Source organism: Oncorhynchus clarkii, chromosome 2 (genome assembly GCF_045791955.1).
Source record: "Oncorhynchus clarkii lewisi isolate Uvic-CL-2024 chromosome 2, UVic_Ocla_1.0, whole genome shotgun sequence".
NCBI classification, from domain to species: Eukaryota; Metazoa; Chordata; class Actinopteri; order Salmoniformes; family Salmonidae; genus Oncorhynchus; species Oncorhynchus clarkii.
The window spans coordinates 46,437,914-46,450,928 of NC_092148.1; the positions used below are offsets into that span (position 1 = coordinate 46,437,914).

Sequence of the window (13,015 nt, forward strand, 5' to 3'; positions counted from 1 at the left end):
ATGCCTCATGTCTTGACTCCATGGCTATAATTTAGGCTTGCTTGAATCAAGATGCTCTTAATTTGGAGGAAACCTGGTGGCATCCAACTGAAAGTGAAGAGAGGGTAGCCTAATCGAGAATAGATATTATTACATTATGTACCATTTTTAATTCTATGGTATAAGATGCATTAAAAATTCTGCTCACATTAGTTGCTCCCAGAGGCTATTTAATAAAAATTGGTAACATTTCAACCATCAAGGTCTTCCTCTTTTGCTGTTTACTCTGTTGTCACCAGGTGACAGTCTTCTGACATAGCTTATACATCTGGATAGAATCTACTGACAAGAACATACCTACAATTTAAAAAAAATATATATATGAATCAAAGTTCATACTAAATCCTTATTTGTTTAAAACTATTACATTTCTTAGACTAGACCAGCATAAAAAAGTAGGCCTATAGGTAACAGTTTGGCGGGTAATATTTAAACTCAAATGACGTAAGAAGAAGTGTACGCCAATGCAAGAGGAGGGGGGGGCGTTTCCAACTATTTTGTTACAAACACGAATCCGGAGTGAGAAGACCATTTTTCCTAGGTATGTAACAGCTGGTAAAGCAAACATAAATGTTTCTGCTTTCATATTTCGAACCATATGACGTTCATAAAGATTGGGAAGGTTAAGGGCATATAGGCTATGAATCTTGTTCTTGCAAATGTATTGGTGTTTACGCGATAATGTCAAAGGAACGGCCAAAATAAGGACATGGTTGCAAGCCAAATTTCCCCCTAGTATGCGTTTCTGTTGCTGAAAGAACACGAATTAACTGTAAATGGGGTTAAATATAAATTGTTTACACTTCCAGAGAAGTAAAAAAAAGACTATGTAGTATCTTGCAGACCTCGGTGTATAGGCTACAGTTTGCAAATGGATCGGCAGGGGGAGGGAGTTATTGTGGTGAATAGGACATTTTACTCCGAGTATCAAAGTAAACACAGAATTTAATCAAGACGGTCAAACTAAGACATTTACAACTGCTTTTGACACGGAATTGCCTATAACTTCAATTGTAATGACGCTTACAAAATGTTTCATAGTTCCTATTTGACTTTGGCATTGAATGTGGAGGGCAACTGACTTGCATGTTTCAAAACGAAATCATCTAAATTGTTGTCTTGTATATCAGGTTTCAACCATTGTCCTCGTTGCGAGTACCAAATCTACGCACAACAAAGCTGCTGCAGCCGAGGAAATATAATTTGCTATGTTTCCCGTATTGCTTTAGAACGCAGCATTTCAATCGTTCCTGTTCATTTTCGGTAGAAAAAGTAAGAGGGGCATATCGAACCAGCTAGCATTTGGGATTTTGCAGGGCTAATGTGACGCTCCAGTTACAATCTGCTAGCTATATCGAGGGAGACCGAGACTTGTCTGCCATCAATCCTATAAAACTTGAAATGTCCTTCCTCTGTCCTAGCTGGTTAGCTTTAATGTTGGCTACATGCTTAAAATGTTTCCGCTCTAGCAATAACCATATGGCTTTTTGTGTTTGACAACATTCTAGATCTGGTGCCTACGTCGGTCGAAATGGTTAGCTGTGTTATTTCCGAGCCTGAATAAGTCACATAGGCGAATCCAGTTGAGGCGCCTGTTTGGCTGTATTCAGCAGAAGCATGCCAAAACCCGATTCAGAACGAATTAAAATGTGTGTACTCGTCAATGTCTCGTAATCTGTACACTGGCACGGTTGTCATACAATCGCTGCTGTAACTCCTCGGGTGGAGGAGGGAGAAATCCCTGGCTGTGTTTCAGCTCCGCCTCCCGTGGGCGATGGTTTATTTTGGAAGTTCCACCACAGTTTCTAAACCCAGAGGCGCAATATCGCGAGACTTCTGGGAACGCTTGCGAAACAGACCAGGGTTTGAGGAGTGAAATGTTATTCCAAAGTTAATTTGATCGAAATCTAAAGGCACTACCTAGATTTGAGCCAATATATTAATGAATGTCAGGCCAATGTCTTGCTGAATATGTTATTACTCCGACCTCGTAGAAGTGCCGAACTGACACGTTTTCAATTGTCAAAAACAACTTTTGTCGGAGTGCCTTTGACAGCCTGAATATGCGCAGTAATGCGCGAGACAACTCGGTGGATAATCTGTTTCCCTCCAGCAGGTGACGTTGTTTCGCCCACAAATCAATGAGTTTTTGTATGGAGGTCAATGAGTGTTACGTTTGGTCAACACTTTTTTTTCCTACGTGAGGTTTATTTGATCGAATATACGTTTTGTAATGCTTCAGTTGTTACGAGTGTACTGATAAGTAGTATAAATGACATGCCACCAACTTAGAGAAAAATCACGTTATAGTAGTTGTCTCGAGATGACTATGCATATTCATAAAATGAGGTGGCGAAAGATACCATTGCACTACTTAACGCGCTTCCAAATTCAGTTTAGAGATACACCCGCGTCATTGGCATAGGGTTTGCTGGATGCATTTTGATTTGGACTGAAATAGGAGCCGGGACTCATGTTGAGTGCCATGACGGTTGATATTTAGGTGCAGGATCGCCACAGTACTTTTGAGCTAATATTCTATAAGAGGAACTGGAGTTTAAGCAGTAGAACATTTTAGGTGCCGGTCTGGGGCCGAAAAGCTCCCCCCTGACAGAAAATTAAGTAAATTGAGGGTGGGGGGTGATTTTGGCAAGTTCATTTTCTTGCCTGCTGAAATCGTTGTCGTTCCCCCCTTCTAATTTCCTTAATTTTGTGGCTGGAGTCAAATACTTCCCGTGGCACACACTACTGGTCAACATGAGCTACCAAAATTATTCTGAAGTGTGCCAGGCCTTGCAGTCCCAAGATAGAAAGGGGTAAGAATTTCGTCAGGCAAGAAAATGGCCTTGCCGAAATCCCTTCCACCTAATTTTTTAAAAATTTTGTGGCTAGTCAAATACTTTCTATAGCACAAACTTCACTTCGGGATAGGCAACCGAAATTAATTATTCATGTATGTGTGTTATATTAAACATAGGAGGGAGTCAAATGTAGGCAAGCAATAAACATTACAGAACAACTAGTCAAATAAGACATGGGAGAGATGATGAATTTTAGCAAATAGATTTATTTATAGAATACATTTGAAACAAATAACCAAACCTGAAAACTACAGACATTACTAGTGCCGCCCCCGCGATCAAACCGACATAAAAAAAAATTGAAATGCTGCCTAACGTGATCAGAAATGTTAACTAGCAAGCAAGTCGCAGCAATTAATATTTGTGTGTGCGCGTTCATGCGAAGGGGATGGAGAATTCTGGCAGGGGGAGCCTAACACCGGTATACCGCTCTGGTGAGCTCCTGCCCGTCAAGCACTGCCTCTGACTGGTCTTGGAACAGTAACAATGGGCACTCTCTCCCCGCTTGGCTCTATGGGATATGTAGTGATTTCTGCCAACACAGCCAGATATGTACACAGTCTTGTACCCTTAACCTTATTTAAACTGACTATCATATTTGTTGATTAAATCGGACATAATTAGTATAATGTGTAATGCTAGAATTAAGTTAATTGACAGAACTCTACAACTCGCCAATGGCCAAATTAATTCCCCCGACATGAAGGGTCCACGGAGATCCTCCTCACACCTCTGAAAGAGGCTATACAGACATGCCCGGTGACCAAATTGATGATGTTTTCCGTGCAGCGAGAGTTGAGTGGAGACTAACGGATTCGGTTCAGTCAGTCATCCTGATGAGGAATAACTTGTGATATTGATACCATCTGGATAACGTGATAGTCTTTACTGCTCAATGGGGATGTACAATATTAAGTTTTAAATTCTCACTGAAGTTTCTAGCCACAATATCCAATTTGGCTAGAAACTTCAGCGAGAATTTGAAATGTAATATTGTACATCCCCATTGAGCAGTAAAGACTATCACGTTATCCAGATGGTATCAATATCACAAGTTATTCCTCATGTGGGCTGCTATCCTAATACAAAATAAAGTCAAGTGGGATGGAACAAATGTGAGCAGAAACTTAAACATTGTGAGAATTTTGTGCAACTTCCGGTGTGCGTTTATAGTGAACACTGAGGTTGTACCTTTACAATTTTAGACCGTAGCCAATATGCTATTGTGGCTATTTGAGCGTAATGTAGGCCTACCAACAAAACATTTTTTACATGGAAATAGCTTTTGATTTCTATGAAATAGCCTATGTGGTGTTCAATGCAGGCCTACATTACATGAGACTTTTTAAAAATGTTTTTATATTATATGAAGGGCTTGCCATGAATTCATGCATTTTGACTTGGTCTGTAATGCCATGGGCCAAATAGGTAACTGTAAATAGTATTGTTGTGTGATGCAAGAAACCACTAACAATATAGAATGTATTATTATTTTTACCATACAGACAATGTAGGGTACCCCTCTGTTTATTGGCTTATTTGCATAGTCAAGCCTGTCTCCAAATGCAAGACTCACCCTTTTTTTTATTGAACCTTTATTTAACTAGGCTAGTCAGTTAAGAACAAATTATTATTTACAATGACGGCCTAGGAACAGTGGGTTAACTGTTCAGGGGCAGAACGAACATTTTTACCTTGTCAGCTCCGGGATTCGATCTACCTGCTGCCCCTTTTAATTAAGACAAGTTTTTCAAAGACAACTTGAAATGTAGCCTACACGTTTTGTGCTCTTGTAGGAAGCAATAACTTCCCATTGCTGACCTATACTTGTCTATAACTGGGCAAATAACTCGCTAACTAGCAAAGAATATGAACAAATGCGTGCACACTCGCGGCTCTGAACTGTTCTAAAAAAGTGCATTCACTCGCGGGTGATTGAAAGACCGCTCAAGGGATAATAACCCTGCTAATAACATTGTATTGGCTCTGCTACAACAAAATCAGACTCAATCTTGCAAAGTTAGATTTGTTTTCTTTAATTGAAAAGGGGATGATATAATGTTGATTTGATCACAGAAAAAACGTTGATCTATATAGTGAAAACTAATGGGGTGAACTCAGTGAAGTTTAATCTCTTGTCTCTGCTCAGCATTTCTTCTTCGTGGCAGTCCCGGTGGTGGTGCGCAGTTAAGGGAACATTGGTGATCAATACTGCAAATTATTTATCCCTTGTTCATCTACATAACATCACTGACTTTTACAAGTTTTAACTAGCGCCATGCAGTTGCCAGCTAGCCAGCATAATCTACGTTAGCTGGGAAGGGTTTATTGGAACAACTGACTGAACCGAATACATTCTACTCTCAGCTACGCAACATAAGTGACCCATTTGGGCATCCTGCGGGAACGTAAAGCCTCTCCCCAGCAAAAACTGCACCTTCTTGAAATGCAATTGTCTTGTCAGCTTGTTTGTAATTTACAAATTACCTACATTTAAGAAAAGTACAACATGTAAAGATTACTTTTCAACATTGCCTGCTCCCAAGCGTTCGCACTACTTAGAAAAATGTAATATTGTAGGGCTTCCCAGATGCCCATTTTCATGACGGTGCTAACGTTAGCCACTGGAGTGGTAACGTTAGCTACCAACCAGAACATAGAATAGCCAATAACACTATAAAGTACAGTTGGAGTCGGAAGTTTACATACACCTAAGCCAAATACATTTAAACTCAGTTTTTCACAATTCCTGACATTTTAATCCAAGCAAAAATTCCCTGTTTTAGGTCAATTAGGATCACCATGTTATTTTAAGAATGTGTCAGAATAATAGTAGTGATTTATTTAAGCTTTTATTTCTTTAATCACATTCCCAGTGTGTCAGAAGTTTACTTACACTCAATTAGTATTTGGAAGCATTGCCTTTAAATTGTTTAACTTGGGTCAAACGTTTTAGGTAGCCTTCCACAAGCTTCCCACAATAAGTTGGGTGAATTTTGGCCCATTCCTCCTGACATAGCTAGTGTAACTGAGTCAGGTGTGTAGGGATCCATGCTCGCAAACGCTTTTTTTCAGTTCTGCCCACAAATATTGTATGGGATTGAGGTCAGCGCTTTGTGATGGCCATTCCAATACCTTGACTTTGTTGTCCTTAAGCCATTTTGCCACAACTTTGGAAGTATGCTTGGGGTCATTGTCCATTTGGAAGACCCATTTGCGGCCAAGCTTTAACTGATGTCTTGAGATGTTGCTTCAGTATATCCACATAAGTTTCCTGCCTCCTGATGCCATCTATTTTGTGAAGTGCACTTGTCCCTCCTGCAGAAAAGCACCCCCACAACATGATGCTGCCACCCCCGTGCTTCACGGTTGGGATACTGTGTTTCGGCTTGCGAGCCTCCCCCTTTTTCCTCCAAACATAACGACGGTCATTATGCCCAAACAGTTCTATTTATGTTTCATCAGACCAGAGGACATTTCTCCAAAAAAAAGTACGATATTTGTCCCCATGTGCAATTGCAAACCATAGTTTGGCTTTTTTATGGCGGTTTTAGAGCAGTGGCTACTTCCTTGCTGAGCGGCCATTCAGGTTATGTTGATATAGGACTCATTTTACTGTGGATATTAGAGGTCGACCGATTTAATCGGACTGGCCGATTTCAAGTTTTCATAACAATCGGTAATTGACATTTTTGGACACCGATTACATTGCACTCCACGAGGAGACTGCGTGGCAGGCTGACTACCTGTTATGCGAGTGCAGCAAGGAGCCACGGTGAGGTGCTAGCTAGCATTAAACTTACCTTATAAAAAAACAATAAATCTTAACATAATCACTCGTTAACTACACATGGTTGATATTACTAGTTTATCTAGCTTGTCCTGTGTTGCATATAATTGATGCGGTGCCTGTTAATTTATCATTGAATCACAGCCTACTTTGCCAAACGGGTGATTTAACAAGCGCATTCGAGAAAAAAAGCACTGTCGTTTCACCAATGTGTACTTAACCATAAACATCAATGCCTTTCTTAAAATCAATACACAATATATATTTTTAAACCTGCATATTTAGTTAATATTGCCTGCTAACATGAATTTCTTTTAACTAGGGAAATTGTGTCACTTCTCTTGCGTTCTGTGCAAGCAGAGTCAGGGTATATGCAGCCGTTTAGGCCGCCTGGCTCGTTGCGAACTGTGTGAAGACTATTTCTTCCTAACAAAAACCGTAATTAATTTGCCAGAATTTTACATAATTATGACATAACATTGATGGTTGTGCAATGTAACAGCAATATTTAGACTTAGGGATGCCACCCTTTAGATATAATATGGAACGGTTCTGTATTTCACTGAAAGAATAAACGTTTTGTTTTCAAAATGATAGTTTCCGGATTTTACCATATTAATAACCTAAATAACCTAATAACCAATAACCTACCGTATTTTGGTGTTATTATATTATAATTAGGTCTATGATTTGATAGAGCAGTCTGAGCGGTGGTAGGCAGCAGCAGGCTCGTAAGCATTCATTCAAACAGCACTTTCCTGCATTTGCCAGCAGCTCTCCCTTTCTTTTTTTGAGCAGTGTATAATACATCAATAATCAATTTAGTTTCAAATAAATAATTTAACATGTTTAATTTGGTTTAAATAATGCAAAAACAAAGTGTTGGAGAAGAAAGTAAAAGTGCAATATGTGCCATGTAAAAAAGCTAACGTTTAAGTTCCTTGCTCAGAACATATGAAAGCTAGTGGTTCCTTTTAACATGAGTCTTCAATATTCCCAGGTAAGAAGTTTTAGGTTGTAGTTATTATAGGACTATTTCTCTCTACACCATTTGTATTTCATATACCTTTGACTATTGGATGTTCTAATAGGTACTTTAGTATTGCCAGCCTAATCTCGGGAGTTGATAGGCTTGAAGTCATAAACAGCGCAGATACTTTTGTATCTGTTTCCTCCAGCATCTTCACAAGGTCCTGTGCTGTTGTTCTGGGATTGATTTGCACTTTTCTCACCAAAGTACGTTCATCTCTAGGAGGCAGAACGCGTCTCCTTCCTGAGCCGTATGACGGCTGAGTGGTCCCATGGTGTTTATACTTGCGTTCTAAAGTTTGTACAGATGAAAGTGGTACCTTCAGGCATTTGGAAATTGCTGCCAAGGATGAACCAGACCTACAATTTATTTTCTGAGGTCTTGGCTGATTTCTTTTGATTTTCCCATGATGTCAAGCAAAGAGGCACTGAGTTTGAAGGTAAGCCTTGAAATACATTCACAGGTACACCTCCATTTGACTCAAATGATGTCAATTAGCCTATCAGAAGCTTCTAAAGCCATGACATCATTTTCTGGAATTTTCCAAGCTGTTTAAAGGCGCAGTCAACTTAGTGTATGTGAACTTCTGCATAATCTGTCTGTAAACAATTGTTGGAAAAATTACTTGTGTAGATGTCCTAACAGACTTGCCAAAACTATAGTTTGTTAACAAGAAATTTGTGAAGCGGTTGAAAAACAAGTTTTAATGACACCAACCTAAGTGTATGTAAACTTCCGACTTCAACTGTACAAGTAGTAAATACAGAGCGTTTGAGTGTTTCGCTCTGTGTGTTCAGAGCGCACACTGGACACTGGCCAAGGAGTAGGGTTGATCCGAGCATTCTGACATTCTGACCTCAACTCTAACTTCCGCAGTCAAGCACCCAAGTTAACTGACTTAAGTTGGCTAGCTTGCTAGCTACTTCCAGACACAAATGAGCAATCCCCTCAATCTGATCATTTTACTTGCCATAGCAGAGCTAGTTAGGCTGTTTTACATGTTATTTAGAGTGTTGCTGACTGACTGTGCTGCTAGCAATAATTTAATTAAAAAAATATGCAGATGTTTACTGACACCGGTCATATTCTACGGGTGTTACGTGTTCATAAATTCATCAGTTATTCTGACCTCTGTCACACTCAGACGAGAGTGCTCTGAAATCGGAGTAGATAGCCAGTGAATTTTACGAACACACCCTTGGACACCTGGTCCCCACAATTTCCCATTCTTCCACACCGAATAGCCTGAAGTCTAGGTTGAAGATGGTAAGAAAGACAATGCTATTAATAAATAAAAATAAATAAAAAACGTCTAAATGAACAGATTGACAGTAAAGCAGTTATGGTATGTGTGACTGCTAAGTAGTTAACTGAAATGTACTACAATTAAGTTTATTATTCACTTTGATGGCGAACTTCTTGCTGCTACCATTCACTCCCATTCGTTCAGAATGCGAAAGCTGGTTCCTTGTTGAATAGTGGCACTACACATACTATTTCTTTTTGCATTGTGTAATTACAGAAAATTTACATGTATGCAGTAAGTGGAATGTGGAATGACTGTTTCACAGTATTACTGTGATTCGCTGAGATATTCGTCTATTGATTTCTCCCAGCATGGTGGCATCGATTGTCAAAATGGAAAAGCTGTTTTGATTTTGTGTCTGGACTGGAAACGCACACCAGAAAGCACATCAGGTAGAAGGAGAAGATGGGAGGCGGATGTTTCTTTTGAAACTGATGTAGCGTTGAGTGGAGAGGAGTGAGAAGAAATGCATTGCAGTGGCGAACAAGAAGGGAAATAAGAAAAGTATTGTCATGGAATCTAGTAAAGCCTTGCTCTTACTTTTGGACCGAGGGCGTGATCTGGGAGATCCGTTTGACATCTCGAATATCATAGATGCGTTGGATAAGGTTGATAACAAGAAGTGGGCTTATCTTGATTTTTTGTGTGTCCGAAGAACAGAAGGGAGCGTGCTTTGCAACTGAAAAATATATTGAATTGGAATGTGTTGCGTGTGTGGATCTGTGTAGCAGGGTACCTATCAAGGGGGTTATCTCTGGAGTGGCGCTAGAAGTGTGTGCAAGGGATGTAACTGAAAAAGTAGATGCAGTAGTTGATGCCTGTATGTCCTGTATGGTGGATGGAGTAAGGAAGACCACTCCATCCATTATTTTGTACTTTGAAGAAGAGTCTCTTCCTTTGTATGTACAGTACCAGTCAAAAGTTTGGACACAGCTACTAATTCAAGGGTTTTTCTTTATTTGTATTAATTCTACATTGTAGGATAATCGTGACGACGTCAAAACTATGAAATAACACACATGGAATCATGTAGTAACCAAAAACGTGTTAAACAAATCAAAATATATTTTATATTTGAGATTCTTTAAATAGCCACCCTTTGCCTTGATGACAACTTTGCACACTCTTGGCATTCTCTCAGCCAGCTTCATGAGGTAGTCACCTGAAATACATTTCAATTAACAGGTGTGCCTGAAGTTAATTTGTGGAATTTCTTTCCTCCTTAATGAGTTTGAGCCAATCAGTTGTGTTGTGACATGGTTTGGTAAAAGACCAAGTCCATATTATGGCAAGAACAGCTCAAATAAGCAAAGAGAAATGACAGTCCCCCATTACTTTAAGACATGAAGGTCAGTAATTCCGGAAAATTTCAAGAACTGAAAGTTTCTTCAAGTGCAGTCGCAAAAACCATCAACCGCTATGATGAAACTGGCTCTCATGAGGACCGCCACAGGAAAGGAAGACCCAGAGTTACCTCTGCTGCAGAGGATAGGTTTGAGTTACCAGCCTCAAAAATTGCAGATCTAATAAATGCTTCAGAGTTCAAGTAACACGCATCTCAACATCAACTGTTCAGGGGAAGCTGCGTGAATAAGGCCTTAATGGTCAAATTTCTGCAAAGAAACCACTACTAAAGGACACCAATAAGAAGGCTTGCTTGGGCCAAGAAACACGAGCAATGGACATTAGACCGGTGGAAATCTGTCCTTTAGTCTGATGAGTCCAAATTTGAGATTTTTGGTTCCAACCGCTGTCTCTTTGTGAGACGCAGAGTAGGTGAACGGATGATCTCTGCAGTTGTGGTTCCCACCGTGAAGCATGGAGGAGGAGGTGTGATGGTGCTTTGCTGGTCACACTCAGTGATTTATTTAGAATTCCAGACACACTTAACCAGCATGGCTACCACAGCATTCTGCAGCAACACGCCATCCCATCTGGTTTGAGCTTAGTCCCACTATTATGTTTTTCAACAGGACGATGACCCAACACACCTCCAGGCTGTGTAAGGGCTATTTAACCAAGAAGTAGAGCGATGGAGTGCTGCATCAGATGACCTGGCCTCCACAATACCCCGACCTCAACCCAATTGAGATGGTTTGGGATGAGTTGGACCACAGAGTGAAGGAAAAGCAGCCAACAAGTGCTCAGCATATGTGGGAACTAGTTCAACATGGTTGGAAAAGCATTCCAGATGAAGCTGGTTGGGAGAATGCCAAGTGTGCAAAGCTGTCATCAAGGTAAAGGGTGGCTACTTTGAAGAACCTCAAATGTTAAATATACTTTGATTTGTTAAAAAAAAAAAGTCTACTAAGTGATTCCATAAGTGTTATTTCATAGTTTTGATGTCTTCACTATTATTCTACAACATAGGAAATAGTAAAAAAAAAAATTAACAAAAACCCTTGAATGAGTAGGTGTCAACTTTTGACTGGTTCTTTATATTTAGGCTATGCAAGCTAACCTGTAAGAGGCTTTGTGCTCAAACCCATGCAGTGTGATGAATGTAAATATGTGAAGTGTATGTTGACGGGAGGAGTATTATATGCCATTTGAGGCGAAATGCTGCAATTGTGGTGGCGAGCATGCGCCCGAATGCAGGAAGTGCCCTGTTAGGGTGAAGGAGACAGAGGTGGCGAGAAGAGTGGAAGGCGGCAGTAAAGTTTAAGAAACCATGGTATTTGGATTAGAGAAATTAGTAAATGTTACTCGCCAACAGGAGCCTGACATGTTGCATGTTAAAAAGGTGCAAACGTATTGGAAATCTAAGAAAATAGGCAGTGTTGTGAGTGTGGCTTAATGTTTTTTGGCATTACAAGGAATCCTGTTGCTGAATGTTCCATCCTGTAGGGATGTGATTTGGACTATGACTGAAGGAGTGGGATTGGTTTTAGGATTTAATTTTGTATTGTATTTTTTTCCACTTTCTCGTAGTTTATTCCCCCCCCCCTTGTTCATTACCCATATAGTGTGGCAGCATACACCTTTGTTTGCAGGCTGCCATAATACCAGAGAAGACGACTTTGTGGCTGTGTTTATCTAGTGAAAATAGGGTCAAGTGGCCAATGTAGAAATCAATGTGAATAATTTTGGATATTTCAGGGGTATTACATTAGTTGTATAGCTAATATGCAGTGTTTGTAGATCAACAGGTGAATGAACCTACAGCAGTCAAGGATAATCATGACTGGGGTCATTTTTGCTGTTCTCCAAATAGTATTGTTTTTTAATTGTTTAGAAATGCAGTAAATGAGCTTCAACTTTGAGATATCCTTCAACTTCACTAAAACTCCAACCCTGGTTATGGCCCTTCACTCATCAGATGAAGGATATCAGTCAAACAATCAGGTATTTTAAACAGTTATGTGTATAACATTAGCTCAAATTGCAATGATTAACGTTACATGTCGACAAATAACTTTCTCATAACCCAGCTAAGCAACTCACGTATGGCAGGCTATGGAACCATCGGCATTGGGTAAGGAAATATGTGTGTACTGTTGTAGATACCAAACCAGCTTATTAATTGAAAACAAGGGTTTTCTTTGTTAACGTGACATGACGGACATCTGCATTCATCCATGCGTGCTGACAAGATAGCCAATGCAATGCCTGAGGCAGGAATATTTAGCTAACCAGCTAGCGCACCCACTGGCAGGCAGCTTGTGGTCGGTCATTCGGTGTTCAAACAAGATAGCTGAAAAATTAGAAATTGAACTCCGCTAACTGGGTAGTTGGGGCTAGCTAACGTTGGGTAGTTACTGCTTTTGCATACATTCATTCTGCACAATGCTAGTGGGTGAAGATTAAAGTCAATTAAGCGGTATTCATAAATGGAACAGATTAGCGACCTATCCAGCATTACAATTGGAGTTAGCTGGTAATACATTTCCCCCAAAAAATGACATACAAATACATGGCTCTGGCTAGCATACAGCAAGGTCAGCTGCAACCAAGGCAATTTTTGTAGTTAGCTAGCTTGCTTCGTTAAT

General features: G+C 39.9%; 1 protein-coding gene across 5 annotated transcripts in view; it reads left to right on the forward strand.

Moving 5' to 3' along the window:
• The first annotated feature begins 538 nt into the window (after positions 1–538).
• LOC139368400 (SIN3 transcription regulator family member Aa) overlaps positions 539–13,015 on the forward strand; it is a 30,867-nt gene continuing 18,390 nt past the window's right edge. For 2 of the 5 annotated variants that reach the window (XM_071107281.1, XM_071107288.1), the window contains exon 1: positions 540–580. The gene's annotated coding sequence lies outside the window, so the exon portion shown is untranslated. Of the gene's footprint in view, positions 581–13,015 lie in introns of all 5 variants that reach the window. The other 3 variants (XM_071107235.1, XM_071107254.1, XM_071107272.1) reach the window with 2 other exon arrangements.